The sequence below is a fragment of the Syngnathus floridae genome, chromosome 10, assembly GCF_059516105.1.
Source record: "Syngnathus floridae isolate MCC-2025c chromosome 10, RoL_Sflo_1.0, whole genome shotgun sequence".
NCBI lineage: Eukaryota > Metazoa > Chordata > Actinopteri > Syngnathiformes > Syngnathidae > Syngnathus > Syngnathus floridae.
Genome location: NC_142422.1, coordinates 13,150,107 through 13,168,004, shown reverse-complemented (window position 1 = coordinate 13,168,004; position 17,898 = coordinate 13,150,107). Strand labels below are relative to the sequence as shown.

Below are 17,898 nucleotides of genomic sequence, written 5' to 3'. Positions count from 1 at the left end.
AGCAAGGCAGATGGCGGCGAGGGAGGCAAGAAGGTGGGGGGTTGGGTTGGATGTCAGTGATGGAATGGAGACACGTGAAAGAGGCACCCGGGAAGAAGGTTGGATGAGCTAAGGAAAAAAATTGCGGCTAGTGGAAGGGTTTGTCCTCCATCTCGTGAAGAAGGGAGGTCTCGGCTCCGGGCCCCTGCGGCGCTTTTTCTCCCCAATCTGCAGCCTTTTAATCGAGAAGAGGCATCAAAAGAAAGACATGGTAATGGAAAATGTCAAAGGGGAGAGGCAGAAGAGAAATAAAATAGGAGTACAAATACAGTCATGTCCAGCAGGCACCTTTTATCAATTGCTCTTTAGTAAATGTACTATTATTGAATAAATAAATAAATAAATAAATAAATAAATAAATAAATAAATACATAAATAAATAAATAAATAAATAAATAAATAAATAAATAAATAAATAAATAAATAAATGCCTTCCTCCCAATAAAAAAAAAAAAATCCATTATAATAGCAAGAAAAGGCCTCACCTGTAATGATTACCTTGTAAGAGCGATCATATACATTCCACCAGCCACTCCAGTAAATAAAGGAATGCTCTGTATGATAGGACGAATACATAAAACATGATGCGGAAAAAATATATTTTTTTCTTAATAAATGCCTTACAGCTAACCAAAGCTTGATGTTTACAGGTGTTGCGTAAATAAACACCCCTGCCACTATGAGGAAATATTGTAGATAGCCTTTACTCGTATAAAGCAAAGTTGTAAGAAATGAAAGTTTCGCTCTTAACAAACTGCTAATCTCCAGTTTGAGGTGGAGAGAGCGAGCAAGAGCGATGATGACACCGTGGATTGCAAATAGTGATCTCCCACAGGCACCTTGCCTCTATTGTTCTTCTTTAGAATGATTTGAAAATATGACTCTGAACCCCTCACTCTCATTAATGTGCGAGTGTTTTGCGCCCAAGCGTGTCTTGGATCTTTATTGGCTTTGTTGTCGAAGCGTACCCGCCCGGTCCCTTGCCGGCTCGTTCGTGTTCCTCGTGATGTCGGGCTAATCACTGGACCGCAAGATGTGTGTGTGCTGATTATAACGTTGAGTGACAGGTGGAAGGTGACATGGGGGGTGCCGCCGCGAGGACGCGGGCGTCGCCATTGTCGCCTCTCATCATCAGCATTCGGTGCCGGCGAGCCGTCATTTGCCAGACGCAAACTTGGTGGAAAACGAGCATATTCAAGGCCGTGTGGATCATTTGAGGGTCACACTTGTCACTGAGGGAGCTTTGAATGAGTTGTCACGTGGCTGCACTAGCTCATGGGAGGCGGCGAGCTGATGAGTGAACTGTCACGTCTTCAAATGACCATGGCAAGATTTTTGCCCTTAAAGGGCAGGAAGGAAAACGCTGTTGTGCGTGACTTCCATTGTGTGCATATTTTGTTTTTTTAATTTGACTTTGGGAAATTGTGTGTGTAATGGGGGGGGGGGGAGATAATCTGTTTGCAATATAGATTCTGTCCCTTTCTAAATATTTCCACAATTTCATCTTCAGAATGTTTTATTTGTATGATTTAAAAATATTTTATTATTATTATTATTATTATTATTATCGTTACCAATACAAGTATTACCTATTATTAATAATAGTTGTATTTTTATAATTCAAGTTCATTTTTAAAGTTAGACTATTGAAATCATACCAAAAATTAAAACGGTCATTTTCTTGTTCTTAAAGGAGACATATCATGGAAATATCCACTTCTTTTGTTTTTATATTTATTTTATTGTGCACTTGGAGTCTCCAAGGTTGTAGAAAAGTGTAATCTATCCCTCAAGGTGTTGTAGAGGTTACTTATATGATCTGTTTTGGGGCTATTTTTTACTCCGTTCAGTTTTCTCCATTTTCTATTACATATTTTTATCTATTACGTCACAGTCTTTGGGGCGGGATTGCCAAACAAGGTAATGGGCGTTGATAAACGGCTTCGCAAACAACTCAAGGATGCCGAAGTGGAGAGATCAAAATGTTCTGTTGTTGGATGCAACAATCCACACAACTCATTGCACCGTCCCACATCATCAGAACCTCAAAGAAGCGCCTGGTCAAATTTCATTTTTCAAGCAGTGTTCCCACATCTTTGGGCAAAGTCCTGCTTGTTCAAGGACAAGTGTTTCAAAAATCTTTTGTCAGTATAGAGAAGGATTCGCGGAAAGACTTAGTTTCGTTGATGGTCCAGTTCCTTCAATCTATGGAAACGATGGATTCAGCAAAGCAGTAAGCTTGAGATGACACAAAAATAATACACTGTATTTCACGTTCATATAATTCTATGATGCCCTCGTTTTCATAGCATTAGCCTCGGTCTTTGATTTTAGTGTTGTGTGCTCTGTTTTCGCTTCCTGTGGATGTATTTTGAGCAGTTGTATCCGATGAATTGCATCGAAGATGCTGTTTTATTCTTGGGGAACACAATAGTGTGTTAAATGTATTTGTTAGCTTCTTGCTAACACTAGCGCTAGCATTAGCTGACTTCTTAGCTTGACTGCAGTGCTTGTTTACAAGACGTGTTCATGAATATTGTGAGGGGATTTATTTTGTGTTATGTACGGTTGGATGTCAAGTCTTCTGCTGTTGACACCTTTCAATCAATCAAAAAGTTTGCGGGCAAGTAAACTCTACCTCCACTAAAAAATGACAAATATGTCTGACCGGAAATGGAGGCACATATCTTGCGGTCTGGAGTGGGTGGGGTGTGAAGTATCTCATTTGCATTTAAAGAGACCGCATTAAAACGCCTTGCTTTAAGGCGTCCTCAGAACAGGGGTAAAAGAAGGGCTTATGATACTATGATGATGAGGAATTCAGACAAAATATTTGCTGTTCTACTTTATATTCACCACATCTGAATGAGTAAAATGTAAAAAGGAAGGATTTATAACCATGATCTGTCAGCTTTATTACAAAATTGACTTTACGTACAAGAGGTCCTCGGTTTACGATGGCCTCGAGTTACATTGTTTCGTGTTTACGACACACGTCACATATATTATTTTTGATATTATTTTTATTATTTTTTTCGTATTTTATCTCATATATTTAAAGCCAAGTGGTTTTGCGTCGTAAGCGTCGTAAAGGCGTCGTAAGATTTGTAACGTGCGCGGGAACTACTTAGTGCGCGCAGCAGAAGAATACACCGTGAGAGAGGCTGTGGGCCTAGTAAGACAGCCCTCTTGGTCCAAACTGCAAATGTGTGACAAAAAAAGCCAATTCATTGAATTTAAGCATATGTACAAAATTGTAGCAAAGGGAGATGAGTTATATTTCCATCATTTGCTGTTGGGAAAATCTGTTTGGAAATGGTGGCAAAGTGAAATGGCGGGAACACGTGCACCGCCAGATGGCCAGCTGTTGCGCTTTGAACACGCTCAAGTGGCACCATCGAATGGGCTCATCGGGGCCGAGTGCGACTTTGAACGGGAGATGGAAATGTCAACGAGGCAGGTATCAAGTCAAAAAGTCAAAGTCTGCTTTATTGTCAATTTCTTCACGTCAAGACATACAAAGAGATTGAAATTGCGTTTCCTACTATCCCACGGTGAAAAGACATATTACACCCAATTGGTCCACAGACAAACAAAACATTCAAGTAAACAATACAAAAAGTAAAAATAAGAGGGCACATACAATGAATAAATAAGAGCAATGAATAAATAAGAGCAAAATGGTTGAAATGGAGCAATTGTGCATACAGCAGACAGTCAGTATATAGCGCAAAAGTACAGGAGGAGTAGTGCAAGTGGAGTAGTGCAGGGCAGCCATCGTGGCCCAAAAGGCCAGGACGTTATGCAGCCGAGGGTGGAGGGGGGAGAGGGGGGGGGGGGGGGGGGAGTGAGATATTTCAGGATCCTAACAGCCTGGAGTATGAAGCTGTTGGTGAGTCTGGTGGTGCGGGAGCGCAGGCTTCTGCACCTCTTCCCAGAGGGCAGTAGATCAAGCAAAGTGTGAGCGGCGTGACTCAATCGTGGTGATATCAACAAAACGACATGTTTTCATAGGACCACGCACATCGCGCACACATCGCATGGCTAGAGAAGCGTTGACTTGGCTAATTCAATAAAGTAAACACAACTTTGGTTTGTTTACAAAGAAACACCTTGGGGCGCCTTTAAGATTCAGCTCTGCCGCTCACTTTAATTAAGGTGTCGAGATCCTCTGATCTTTCTTTATTTTTGTTTTTTAAACCGAAGCCTGTTGTTGTATCCCGGTCGATCTTGCGTTCCCCAAATTCCAACTCGCCGACGAAGGAGCCAATGTCACCCAGTTAATGGCCTAATGAGCGCCGCCTCAGGCAGGTGCGCCACAATTTGTATTTGCAACTGCACCTGCCTGAGTGGCGCCCTCCCATGCCCCCCATCCCCTTCTCATGTTTTACACCATTTCCCCCTGTTATTGAACCAATCAAAATGTGCACATGGGTCTTTAAGCAGCAAGCCAACAAAACATCTTTGGTTTTTCTGAGATTCACATCCTTGTAGGTCATCCAAAGTCATCGCACTTTTTATGAAACTCGTTCCCTTTCAAACCTTGACTTGCTCACAGTCACATATCCTGGAATATCCTTGGGGGTGCTGTGTCACAAAACACAAGCCCAAGTTCAGTCTGAAAGTGCCACTGAGCGTTTTCGTTTCGGACTCGCTGTTGTCGTGACAATTGCAACGAGCTGCCCTTGCAAATGTGTTCAATCAAAACAATGCTGACGTTAAACAAGAGAAAATTGCAAGCATGATCCAAAAATTGCTTCTTTGAGCACTTACTGAATGGACTGAGAGGATTGAGGGAACATCATTTGTTTTCTCAGAATCATCAACTGCGCGACTGACCATGTGCCATCATTTGCATTCAAAAGTTTGTCAAAATAGTCACACGGAGAAAACGTCAATATTTTCTTTTTATTAGTATTATTATTATTATTTTGTTCTAGCAGGTTGATGCAACATCGGACCAATGCCTCAATTTCCTCTGTCAAGTGTCTTCAACAAAAGCGCGTAAGAAAAGGAAATATATGAACTTAACAAGCAGCATTTTCCTCATCTCAGTGAAAAAAAGCCCCAAAAAGCAAAGCAAAACAAAACAAGAGGCACTTTGATGCTCTTTATTTTCCAGATAATATTTCCAGAAATATTACTAGTGTGATTCCTGAAACGTAAACACAACTAGTATGTGTCACGACAATTATCGTTAGAAGTCCCGCCTCCACAGAACGAAAAATCATCGTCAAGATGTGGTTTCTGAAGCAAAGGGCATTTGAACACTAACGGTGGATGGCACATGTAGACAATATAAGAACGCTTATTCATTGCAAAAAACACAAATATTACACCATCTTATTGACTTAGCCATGAAACACATTGGTGGCTAAGGCTATGATAATTGATTTGAATGAAAAAAAAAGTGCAAATTAATTGCAATTAGCGACATTTAATATCACTTTTTTTCCCCAGGCAGATTCCAGTACGAGTATTCACTTGTTGATGGATACGCGTGGAACCAAAAAGCCAAGAGCCAAAAACCCAATTAATCCGTCTTCGGGCTGTAACGGCTCTTATCGGACACCTTTTTTTGTTGTTTTGGGGCCTCTATGATGTCACGCACGCTAATCCTTGCCTTTTGCAGTCAATGAGCGAGCGCTCTTCATCATCGAGCGACTTGGCAGGCGGCTAATGCGTCCCGCTGAAAGCGGCACACAATACGAGTGCCAGTCAAAGCTCATAGGCAGGCGTGAGCTTTCACTCCTGCTTGGATCCTTTAAATACGTGCGACATATTTCTGAATGTAGCGACCGGGAATGCTTAGTTCTTCAAGTGCAGACGGGCGGCGGGTGGTCGTCTCCCTGCGAGCGCGAGGCCGTTAAATGTGCCTTAGATGACATCATTGACGCCTTACGGGTTCGAATGAATGGCCCACAGAAGAGGAATGAAAGCTTTTGTCCCCCAGGTTAAGATCGAGTGAGCCCCTTAAATGCTTTTTTTTTTTTATTCGACTGTTCTTTGTTTGTCATTGAAGCTAAGCTTTCAAATTAAAAGCGAGGCCGCCCGGTGGCGGCAAACAATGTCGGCGGATTACGCCGGCTTCAAACTTCACCGCTTGGAGGGCCTTTTGACACCTGACATTTCAAAATAGAAATAAAGGAGCGTGCTGGCAGCATTTTTACGAGTTCTTTTGATTGTTTTTGCTTCTAGTCGACTTTGAAGCCCCACCATGGCCATTATTAGTAACTGGACCTTCATTTGCTTGGAACCCATAGTTTCAGTTAGTTTTTGAAAAAGCATTTCATTTTTATATTATTTCATTGTTTTTCCAATCCAATGGTTTTGCTTATTTCATAGTTTTTGCTACGGACAGTAAACACCCAAAACGCTTCAATTGGGCTCGGCCCGAGAAGACAATTTCACCTTGTTTGTGTGGTCTCGGTGAAGCGTGCGCTCGACGTCTCCATCCGAGCGCAGTGCGTTGCTGTATCGATTCTTGGAGGTCGGTGCGGAGTTTTTTTGCAGCCGTATTAGTAAAAAGACGATCACGCGTCCAGATGTCAATCACATCTTAGAGTAGCGGCCAATTATGGCGGCGGCAATTTGGCCGCGCTGAGGCGACGTGACGTCTTTGTGCGCGGCGCTGCCCCGCCCGTGGAGGCTGTCTCGTCCCACTAATGAGGATGGAGAGGGAGGTCAGAGATGATAGCCAATCCAAATCAGGACCTTGATATGACTTTAGCACGGTGTCATATTGTGTCTGCATCGTGTGCGTGAGCGCGCGCTCCGAGGTAATATCCGCCCCTCCCACCTTCCTGCTGCTCTGTTATGACTCGCTGGGAGCTCGCTGTCACCGCGAGGTGTCGTGGAGGGCGCACACACACACACACACACACACACACACACACACACACACACACACACACACACACACACACACACACACACACACACACACACACACACACACACACACACACACACACACACACACACACACACAATCATTAACATGTGACGTCGCATTCTTGGCTCTCATGTTAATGGTAAAGAACACGTGTATTAGTATGATCAGTGTCTTCAGGTTAATTAATATCAAGATTACTAACATTGTTAGAGGCAAATTTGTGTATTAAACGAGAAGTAGCTCTCCATACCCCAAAGATGGATGCTGCCCAGTATAATGCGTTGCCATCAAATAGCTGAATCGGGCCGTGAGATCATACTTGGCTTTTTCTTTGATGTAATATTCTTTTCATCTTTATGCGATACCTATTCATTGGACACTTCCGGGAGCTACAGATCAAATCCGCACACGATCTCCCCGCCGGAATGGAAACGTCTTTTCCGGGGCGAGTTGCATTTTCGCCTGGCTATGGTATTGGAAGTGAAAGCGCGGCTGCTTAAAAAGGTGACGCGCTACGAAGCACGCCAGCGGACCGGCTACGCTTTCATACATGGCTTCGCAGCTGCCGTTGAATCGTTGGCCCGCGTCATCGTAGCTGAATATTAACCTAGAGGCGGTGAGCCGGTAGGCCTCGTTATGAGTCCACCATTTTGGGGTTTGTTGTCATTCAAGCTTTACCAGCATGAACGCTAGCCTATAATGACTACCCCCTATGCCAGGCGTCTCCAACACGATGCCCGCGGGCACCAGGTCGCCCATGAGGACCGCATGAGTCGCCCGCAGGACTGTTCTGAAATTAGCTCAAATAGCGGCACTTATCAGTGAGCTGCATCTATTTATTTTACAGTCGAACCTCGGTTTTCGAACGTCCCGGTTCTCGAACAAATCGGAATTCGAACGAAAAATTTGAGATTTTGTTGCTTCGGTTGTCGAAAAAAATTCGGATGTCGAACCTCGCGAGATGAGCCGGGAGGACCCGAGAAAACCCGACCGCACGGTCCGGATGCCGACTGACTCCGTTGTTATTGTATTTTCGTTACTTTGAGGATTGTATTAACCCCTAATCATGGCTCCAAAGAAAGCAAGTGGGAACAGTAAAGCCATCCTACAACACAAAGACGCTCTTAAAGCAATGCGACAGTGAGCGCCCGGCGCGCTGCGGTCGCGCCATCGGACCAAATTAAGCTCCCTAAGCTCTTAGGTCCACTTAAATTTTGGAAAGTACATTAGGACTTTAAAGATATTTTCTAAATTTCAGCAACGGCTCTGTCACAATAATGCGACCAGCGCGGTGCAGTTGCGCGGTAGGCGACGCGCTACGGTTGCGCTTTCGGCGGTGCGCTGCACTTGCGTGATCGGACAAATATGCGCAAATGAAAAAATGCTTAAAAAGGTGGGATTTTTTTGTCTTGAAACCGATTAAAAACTTTTTCCATTATTTGTAATGGGAAAAATTGATTCGGAATTCGACCGATTAGCTTCTGGAACCGCCTTCTGGAACAGATCGTGGTCAAAAACTAAGGTTTGACTGTATTTTTGCTATTCTTGTTAAAATTACACTTACATGTGAACTGGAAATGACAATAATAACACATAGTGAAAGCCAAATTGAGCAAATTGGCTATTTCAGAAGTGTATGTCAAACTGGTAGCCCTTTGGCTTAATCAGTACCCAGGAAGTATAGCTCTCGGTTTAAGAAAGGTTGGTGACCCCTGCTCTATGCTAAGCTATCTTGCTTGCTGTTTTAAAAGCTTCTGCTTTTGATGCAAATCACGTCTCCATTTATGTACCATAAAACATGCGCTCCTTTGGCGCGCTGGCTTTTATAGTCTGCGGGCGGTTATGGCGTGCGTGGGCTTGCATTCAGTGGCTAGAAAATGTCTATACTATCCACTAGCCTGTTGAGATTTGATATTGAGACCAAGGTACATTGTTTCAAAAGGTCTTACGCCATTGATGTACAACTCAACGTAACACTTTTTCTCTGCACTTTTTTCTGTGGTCTTATACTATCTTAACTGGGCTCACGTAATAGGGGGACTTTGCCTGACCTGTGCGATCATGTGGATTCAACTAGAAAGTGTGGAAAGAGTGCCACAGATGAGGAAAGCAATAGCAACAATTTGACGACCTATCTAATGATAGCGGCCTAATCTCCCACCACTTTACCTCATGGCCCCGACATACAATATGAAGAAGACCCGAGTTTCCATATTTACTTGCCAGAAATTCCGTCGGCACCTTCGGTGGCAGTGCGTCTGACCAGGTTTTGCATCTTTTCATCAGTTTACCAGTTATTGCAAAAGTCACTGTTGCGCCATATTAGAGGATTCTGGTCTCCAGTATTTTGAATGGAAATTCAGTTGGTTCATTGTGAAGGCAGCCGCTTCCCCACTTACGGTATGAGAATGTGTACACTTCTGCAACCACTGATGAAAATTGTTTTCAAAACTTCATCTCTCTTTTTTATCATTTTGCCCACGGTGTGTTGACATGTGTTGTATCCGCCGAACATCCGCCCGTATCGTCACCGAGCATCGTGGGCCCCTGGCGACCGCCTCTGCTTTTTCAAGATCCCCTTTTCCTCGACACTTCCTTTCATGTGTCCGTGTACACGTGCCGGCGCAAAGGCAGCCGAGCATTTGGTCACGTTGCCTCGTCTCACTCACCGGGCCGACGTGTATGTTTTAAGCCGTAGCCGAGTACAGTGCGGCTGCGGGAATGCGGCTCCGGGAAGGTATGTGCTTGTTATGCTGCTCATGTCACGAGAGCGACAGCGAGAGAGGCTCCCTTGTTCTGAAGCAGTGCATCTCATTTAATGGCATCATTCAGGCGGGAATGGAGTCCGGTGCGAGGCGCTGGACAGTCATGGCAACGGGCATAGCAACTGGGACCTGTGAAGGAGATCTGGAATAAATGAGTTAGATAGGTGGTGGCGCTGCTTTCTGCTGCAGTCCTGCCTAGATGACAACCTCCTGTTTGTTTTCTCAGAGCCAACGGGAAGCATTTCCTCACAGTTTAAGTCTAGTTGGCCCCCCGATTTTGAGGATTTGCCAACCTTTGCTAGCGGCAGAATGATTTCAGGGCTCGGTGCGGAGGTGGGATCTGCAAGGTGGAGGGCTGCGCTGTTGTGGGGGTACTCACAGACCATTTCAGTCAAGGCCAATCAAAGCGATTTCTTTCATTCCCATTAAATGTGATTTATTACAGTCTCCCCATGGATTTGCGTGTTGTGTTTTGCTACTCCACACCGACGAGCTAAACTCGAGGCAAGTTCTTATTTGGTGGCACTCGGAGAACAAAAGTGTAGCCTGGCTTCTATCTCTTGTTTTAGACTCTCTCTCACACACACACACACACACACACACGCACGCACGCACGCACGCACGCACGCACGCACGCACGCACGCACGCAGGCACACGCAAACGCGCACACACACACACACACACACACACACACACACACACACACACACACACACACACACACACACACACACACACACACACAATAGATGCGACCCCCCCCCCCCCAACCGTAGATGGCTCTTCCTGTATCATACGAGGTGCGCCATCAGCCCATTAGAGAAAGTAGGACAGAGCTGATGACCATATTTGGTAGAGGGGGGGCTTGGTCCCCCCTGCAGCCATCTTGCCTGCCAGGCCGCTGATGCTCTCGCTCGCTCCCTTGGCCTCTGGCGTCATCATCATCCATCCCCCCTGTTGCTCTCCTCCGTCTCACGCCAACCATTTGACTTCCTCCTCCGTCTCTTTAGCGATACCTACTTGAAAACCTAACCTTTGGTTGCGACCTGATCTGGAAAGGCTGATTGAAAGCCCTAAACCTTGTTTGTAAAGCCCAAACACTTTGTTGAAAGCCCAACTTTAGTTTGCTCCCAACGGTCCGTTCCAAACGAGGCACATGCTGCATCATGACTGATGTTTAATTCCCTGGTTGCGTTCCCTAATCAGCACAGCCCCAATGACACGCTTCAGCGTTCCACAAACATACGCCGTCTTCTTCTCATTGTGCACCCGTTTTGTTCAGGCGTGAGCTTAATTTGCTGGAGCCTGTTCGCGATAGTGTGCACTGCTTCCGCTTCCTGGCAGCAGGTTGCATGAATACTTGAATGCAGGGCGCATAACAGCTGGCGGGGAGCACCCAGGCCTCGCGCCCGCCCTTCTCCCACTAGAGCGGCTCGACTCTGCTCCGCATCAAGCGAAGAGCAGAATCGAATTGCCCCGTTGGCCGGCATTTTAGGAGAGTGGAGCAGAGCGGCTCCTGCACCGACTGTAACATTCCCAGCGAGCGGGCGCCGTCTTCCTCAGACTGGGAGGAAACGGTGCCAGAACGCGCCGCCAGTCAAAGCAAATTCGGGACCGAACCGTCTGGGAGCGTCTCTTCCTGCTTAAGTTTGAATCATGACTTCCTTTAGAACCTATCTTTTCTTAATTATCTTACCATGTTGAGTTCTTTAGAGACTTGTGTTTTTTCCATTCTACTTTTTGATGTTGTTTCATATGATGCTTATTCCTTTTGTCACAAAAGTCCCTCGCAAAACTGGCGCACTGCGTATTTGCTAACTGGCTCTTCTAATCAAGACTCGTGTGACTTAATATGCATTTTCAAATATGATTCTCCAAAGCAGGGGTCACCAACACGGTGCCCGCGGGCACCAGGTCGCCCGTGAGGACCGCACGAGTCACCCGCAGGACTGTTCTAAAATTAGCTCAAAGAGCGGCACTTGTCATTGAGCTGCATCTATTTATTTTACAGTCAAACCTCGGTTTTCGAACGTCCTGGTTCTCGAACAAATCGGAATTCGAACAAAAAATTCGAGATTCTTTTGCTTCGGTTGTCCAACAAAATTCGGAGGTTGAACCTCGCGAGATGAGCCGGGAGGACCCGAAAAAACCCGACCGCACGGCCCGGATGCCGACGGACTCCGTTGTTATTGTGTTTTCGTTACTTTGAGGATTGTATTAGCCTCTAATCATGCCTCCAAAGAAAGCAAGTGGGAGCAGTAAAGCCATCCTAAAACAAAAGCAATACGACAGTGAGCGCCCGGCGCGCTGCAGTTGCGCCATCGGACCAAATTAAGCTCCCTGCGCACTGAGGTCCACTTAAATTTTGGAAAGTACATCAGGACTTTAAAAATATGTTCTAAATTTTAGCGACGGCTCTGTCACAATAATGCGACCAGCGCGGTGTAGTTGCGCGGTCAGCGACGTGCTACTGTTGCGCGTTCGGCGGTGCGCTGCAGTTGCGCCATCGGACAAAATTAAGCTCCCTGCGCACTTAGGTCCACTTAAATTTTGGAAAGTACATCAGGACTTTAAAAATATTTTCTAAATTTTAGCGACTGCTCTGTCACAATAATGCGACCGGCGCGGTGCAGATGCGCGGTGGGCAACGCGCTACGTTTGCGCGTTCGGCGGTGCGCTGCAGTTGCACGATCGGACGAATATGCCCAAACAAAAAAATGCCCAAAAAGGCGGGTTTTTTTTTTTGTCTTGAAACGGACTAAATTTTTTTCCATTATTTGTAATGGGAAAAATAGATTCAGAATTCGACCGATTCGCTTCTCGAACCGCCTTATGGAACGGATTGTGCTAAAAAACCAAGGTTTGACTGTAGTTTTGCTATTCTTGTTAAAATCACACTTACATGTGAACTGGAAATGACAATAATAACAGTGAAAGCCAAATTGAGCAAATTGGCTATTTCAGAAGTGTGTCAAACTGGTAGCCCTTTGCCTTAATCAGTACCCAGGAAGTAGCTCTCGGTTTAAGAAAGGTTGGTGACCCCTGCTCCAAAGCATCATTGCCACACGTCAATGTGATATAACAGGCGGCTGTTCCACAGACGTCATCTGGAGTCGATATCGAGCTAGTGACAAGAAAAATGAGTTGGGTTGACTTAAGTTCTCATCCTCTCTTTTGAAGAGGGTTTTTGATGGAATTGGAAGTGCTGGTGGAAAAAAAAAACCCCATCATTGGGTTTAAGGAAAGAATTCTGCCAGAATCCAGTAATCGTGTAAAGGCCACATTTTTTTGATTTGAAGAAATTCAATCTGAGCTTGTGCGAGATGCCTAACAAGGAATCCCTGACGTCGTATAGGACACCCCCAAAAATATTCAGAAGATTATTGCATCATGTCATTGCTTGCCGTCCGAGCATGGTGGCAAATCTGCACGACAAACTCGACGCTTCTTTTGCGGCAACTTTTGAATCGACTCCCTGCGAAAAAGGCAAACGGAAAAAGCAAGGTCTCAGAAGGCATGCTGACGGCTCGGCTAACGACATATTTGCACGCGTGCCAAACAATCTGTTAAGGGAGGTTTGAAATATTTGTCGACATTCGCCGTACCGAAACGTTTGTCTGTGGATGACACACAGATCTCGAGAGCTTGCAAATTGCAGGGAATATTTGCGCAGGCTGTTTGGGATTTCCGGTGTGTGTTTCAACAGGCGTCTGGGTGGATGTGTCTGGTGTCCGTATGAATTGCTGATGGCAGGTGGCTGCCCTGGGACCAGTTTTTCCCAGACAGCAGATGGTCTCGTGGCAGACGGGGGCCGGACGTCTTTTTCCCTCCATATTTCAAAGCCGCCTTCTCCCTGCAATGCAACATTTTAAAGCCACTCAACTGCTAAATTCGCCGACACCACAATAGAGTGAGGTTACGTTTGAATTTTCATGTTGTTGTTTCGTTCGTTTTGTTGCATGCATGCCACCACCTGCACTCTCTCTCTTTGTCTGCGCCGTTTTTGGTCAATCCTTTCCATTTCCTGCCTCAGTTTTTAGCACACAATCTTTGTTTTCAGATTTTGCTTCCACAAGCAATTTTACTCAACATTCAAGTTCAAGTTCAAGTTTACTTTATTGTCAAAAATTCTATGTAACAGGGTTAGCACAGAAGTTTGAAATTGCGTTTGACCAGTCTCCAATGTGCAGTTTAACTAAAAGCATTTAAATAAGACATTGACGTAAATCTCTTTCTTTCTCACACACACACACACAGCTAACTTACTCATACTGAATTTACAATACTTTCTCTGACATATTCATTCACAACATAAACACAGACAATGCACACTTACACATTGCAGTCATTCAAACACTAACATGCTGATAAGACATGTGCAATACTATACAATAAAATACTCTCTCTCACATTCACACACACGCACACACACACAGTGTGTAATAAGAGTATTGACATAATACAGACATAACACACAACCCCCCCCCCCCCCCCCCCACACACACACACATACACAGCAGCAGAAGTACAATCAGTGGTCATAGAAGTAAAGTGAAAAAGTGTAGATCTGTGTATAAGGTGCAAGAGTAAAGTGCCAAGTGGCATGGTGACTTTGGAATGTTCAAGTGGTTTTCCTCAGTGTGTTCATGAGTCTGATGGCTTGAGGAAAGAAGCTGTTACTCAGTCTGCTTGTGCGGGACCGCAGGTTGCGGTACCGCTTCCCTGATGGTAGAAGGGAGAACCGTCTATGTGCAGGATGAGTAGTGTCTTTGATGATGTTCATTGCCCTCTTGGAACAGTGTGAAGTGTACAGTTCCTGAATGGCTGGAAGGGGTGACCTGATGATCTTTTCTGCTGTCCTCACCACCCTCTGCAGCGCCTTTTTGTCTGCAGCTAGGCAGCTGCCATGCCAAACAGAGACGCTGCTGGTCAGGATGCTCTCAATAGCACCTCTGTAGAAGGTGGTGAGTGCAGAGGTGGGGAGGTCGGCTCTTCTCATCCTGATGATGATAGGTAGATGCAGAAAAAAAAGAAGAACCCGAAAGACGGCCATTTTGGTTTGAAGTGGCCATTTTAGGGTTCTTTTGTGACCTTCTTTTTTCTTTCCTCCACTGTGCAGGTTGAATGCAACTGGCTGTGCGTGTGTGTGTGTGTGTGTGTGTGTGTATGTGTGTGCGAGAAACTTCTAATAAGTCATCATCACATGGTTATAGCTTGACCAAACATCTTGTCTGCGTGCGTGAAGGCCACTCCCTCCAGATTGCGAGCCATCAATAATGCAGCACAAATGCGCGGCATTCCACTTATATCCAACTTCTGACTACTGTTAAAGGATAGTAATGAGGAAAGTGAATGAGAATCTAGATTGAAACGCTGCCTTTAGCCCCTTACATTAATGCTAATGCTAACCCATAATGGGAAATGCATAAAAATGGGAAATGCATAAAAAACCCAAGCAGCTGATTTTATTTGGTATCGACTCCATCCCAAATGTTGCTGTGTGGTGCAAGGCTGCAACACAAGCAGAGCCGCGTTGTCTTCATCTGCGTCAATAAAATTCGCGCCAACAAGTGGACAAAAGCATCCGAGGAGCAAAGTGTGGCAAGACGGTGGCTGGCATTCGCGGCGCCGGGTCCACGTGCGAGTGTGTTTTGACTTGATTAGCGGTCATCTTTGATGCAAGCCAGACGTTTTCAAGTGTTTGTTGTTGCCGGCGTGTTGTTTGCTCGCCGTTATCACGGCGGCCCAGACCGACGAAGCTCTTTAGTGGCGCATTAGCCGCGTTAGCATGAAGATTGGCGGGCCTTGCATGTGTGTTTCATTCCCCCAAGGGAATATGTTTTGCCATATGCGTGCGCGCGCTTCCAGTCAGCAGGTGGCTGCGGCGGTGTTTGCCGACGCGAGCCGTTAGGTAATCACTCTGATCTATTCCCGAAGCGGTGTCATTATATATAGCATTATCCTCTCTGCCACCCACTCGCTATTCTCTCCTTCTCTTCCCGGTGCACTTACTCTATTTTCCGCCTCCCCTCACGGAGTCCTCCAGCCGCCGCACTCCCACACTCGCTCCATCGGGCCGGCATTTGCTCTGACTGGATATATTAGCGCTCCCCGTTGTTTGTCTCTACTCTCTTGACATTTCGCTTGTCATTTCCCATCGTTTTCCGTCATCAAGACTTGCACCCCGCCGATGTTTTGAGCCCAAAACATCCCGTCTTTTCCTGTCTTGGCTTCCATCACATCACGTGTGTACGCAGAGTATTGATTGCATGCTTCTTTGACAGCCACAGCAACGCATGACTACAACGTGTGCGTACGTGCGTGCGTACGTACGATGTCAATAACTCACCTGAGCAAGCGGCGGGGTGGGGCGTGAGTAAATCAGGCAGAGTGAACGATAGCCAGCTTGACAGACTGCATTTTCAAGGCAGCGAGCCAAATGTAGGGCAAATTTCAAATCACAACCCCCTGGCACCTTGGGGAAGTGGACCAGCTGTGTAAAGACCCCCCCACCCCCACCGACACACACATACACATTTATTCTTACCGCCTAGCCACCCGGCTGGCGATAAAACAAATGGGTAAACTCCCAAGATGGCGACTGACGAGTGTGGCTGGCATTTGTTCTTGCCAAATAGTGAGCTCCTCAATAACTGATCACTCAGGACGACAATTCAACCAACTGCTTTTTTATGACGCATGATATTCAGTGTCTTTTGTCTTTTTATGAATTATTCCGTAAAAATTGGTTTCTTGTCCCTCGAGCAGTTTGAGGATATTATGATGATTGCAACCACAACCTGACTTTCATACTATTAGACTAACATGTCCAGATGGTTGTTGTTTCCCACCACCTTTGGGACTTACAAAAAAATTCCTTCAGCAAATGTAACTACGGCTGTGTGCAAAAAAGAAATGGAAGATGGGAGCTACAATATTACATCAAGTTTATCTTGCACAACTACTCCTGTTGCGCCATGAATTGCGAAAAGCCTCATTTTGGAATTGCAGTAAGTAAGTAGGTAGGTAGGTAGGTAGGTAGGTAGGCAGGCAGGCAGGCAGGCAGGCAACTAACTAACTAACTAACTAACTAACTAACTAACTAACTAACTAACTAACTAACTAACTAACTAACTAACTAACTAACTAACTAACTAACTAACTAACTAACTAACCAACCAACCAACCAACCAACCAACCAACCAACCAACCAACCAACCAACCAACCAACCAACCAACCAACCAACCAACCAACCAACCAACCAAATAAATAAATAAATAAATAAATAAATAAATAAATAAATAAATAAATAAATGCGTATATATCGATTTTTTTAAAATTGCGGATGAGTTAAACGTCCCAAAACTGTCAATTGTTAAAGACAAAACAAAGCCAGTTCTGCTACCCCAGTTACTATTTTTGCATGAATATGATAAAAAGGTTCAATTGTCTTTTGTATCCTTCACGACGTTGTTTATTTTTAACCTGTTGTCTACATTAACATGTAAGTCGTCTTATAATCTTGTCAACACACAGGTTTTTGTATTAGTCATGCCATATAAAACCCCGTCTGTTAGAGATTCGCTCACTCCAACTTATTTTGCAAGAACCACACGGGAGACAAGTAAGTCCTTTTAGACACCTGCAGGTGGAGAGTCCATTCGTCGCTGTGCGTGCAGCGATGTTCGAATGGAGGTCTGACTCTCCCTCCTGCAAGAGCATATTTATTAAGAAAAACAGAGTGGGGGTAAGAGTGGACTGGATAGAGAAAGCCCTTGTCCTCTAGTCAAAACATATCAGGGGGTGTTTTACGACCTTGCGTAGGATGGGACAAGCTATTTTATTTATTACCGGTTGCATTCCAACATAATCATACGATAAGGATAATCTGAAAAACCCTAACACCGTCTGGGTTCATTGGAGACGTGCCAACAATTTCATTATTTTATACAGTGTGTGCACAATGTGTTTTATTAATGGCGCATACTGTAAATGCCATCGTGTCACATCCTATTCTGCTTGCAGGCATTCAGTGACTTATATAGTCCATAATTTCATGGTCATTTGCATGAAATCACATTGTATGTTCTGTTTTGCATGTATCTGGTCATCTTAATGAATTCATTATGGATTAAAAAAAAGTTGTTTAAAAAAAGAAAAAGGTCTGCCGGCGGAATACATAAAGGTGACTGTTCCC

General features: G+C 45.0%; 1 protein-coding gene and 1 long non-coding RNA gene across 5 annotated transcripts in view; one reads left to right on the top strand and one right to left on the bottom strand.

The window, feature by feature from the left end:
* grik5 (glutamate receptor, ionotropic, kainate 5) overlaps positions 1 to 17,898 on the top strand; it is an 82,225-nt gene that overhangs the window by 20,360 nt on the left and 43,967 nt on the right. The window lies entirely within an intron of this gene.
* Positions 12,840 to 16,285, bottom strand: LOC148392596 (uncharacterized). The gene is made up of 3 exons (XR_015861117.1): positions 15,713 to 16,285; positions 13,306 to 13,553; positions 12,840 to 13,175 (listed from the first exon to the last, which is right to left on the bottom strand). It is a non-coding gene; the product is annotated as an uncharacterized LOC148392596 (long non-coding RNA).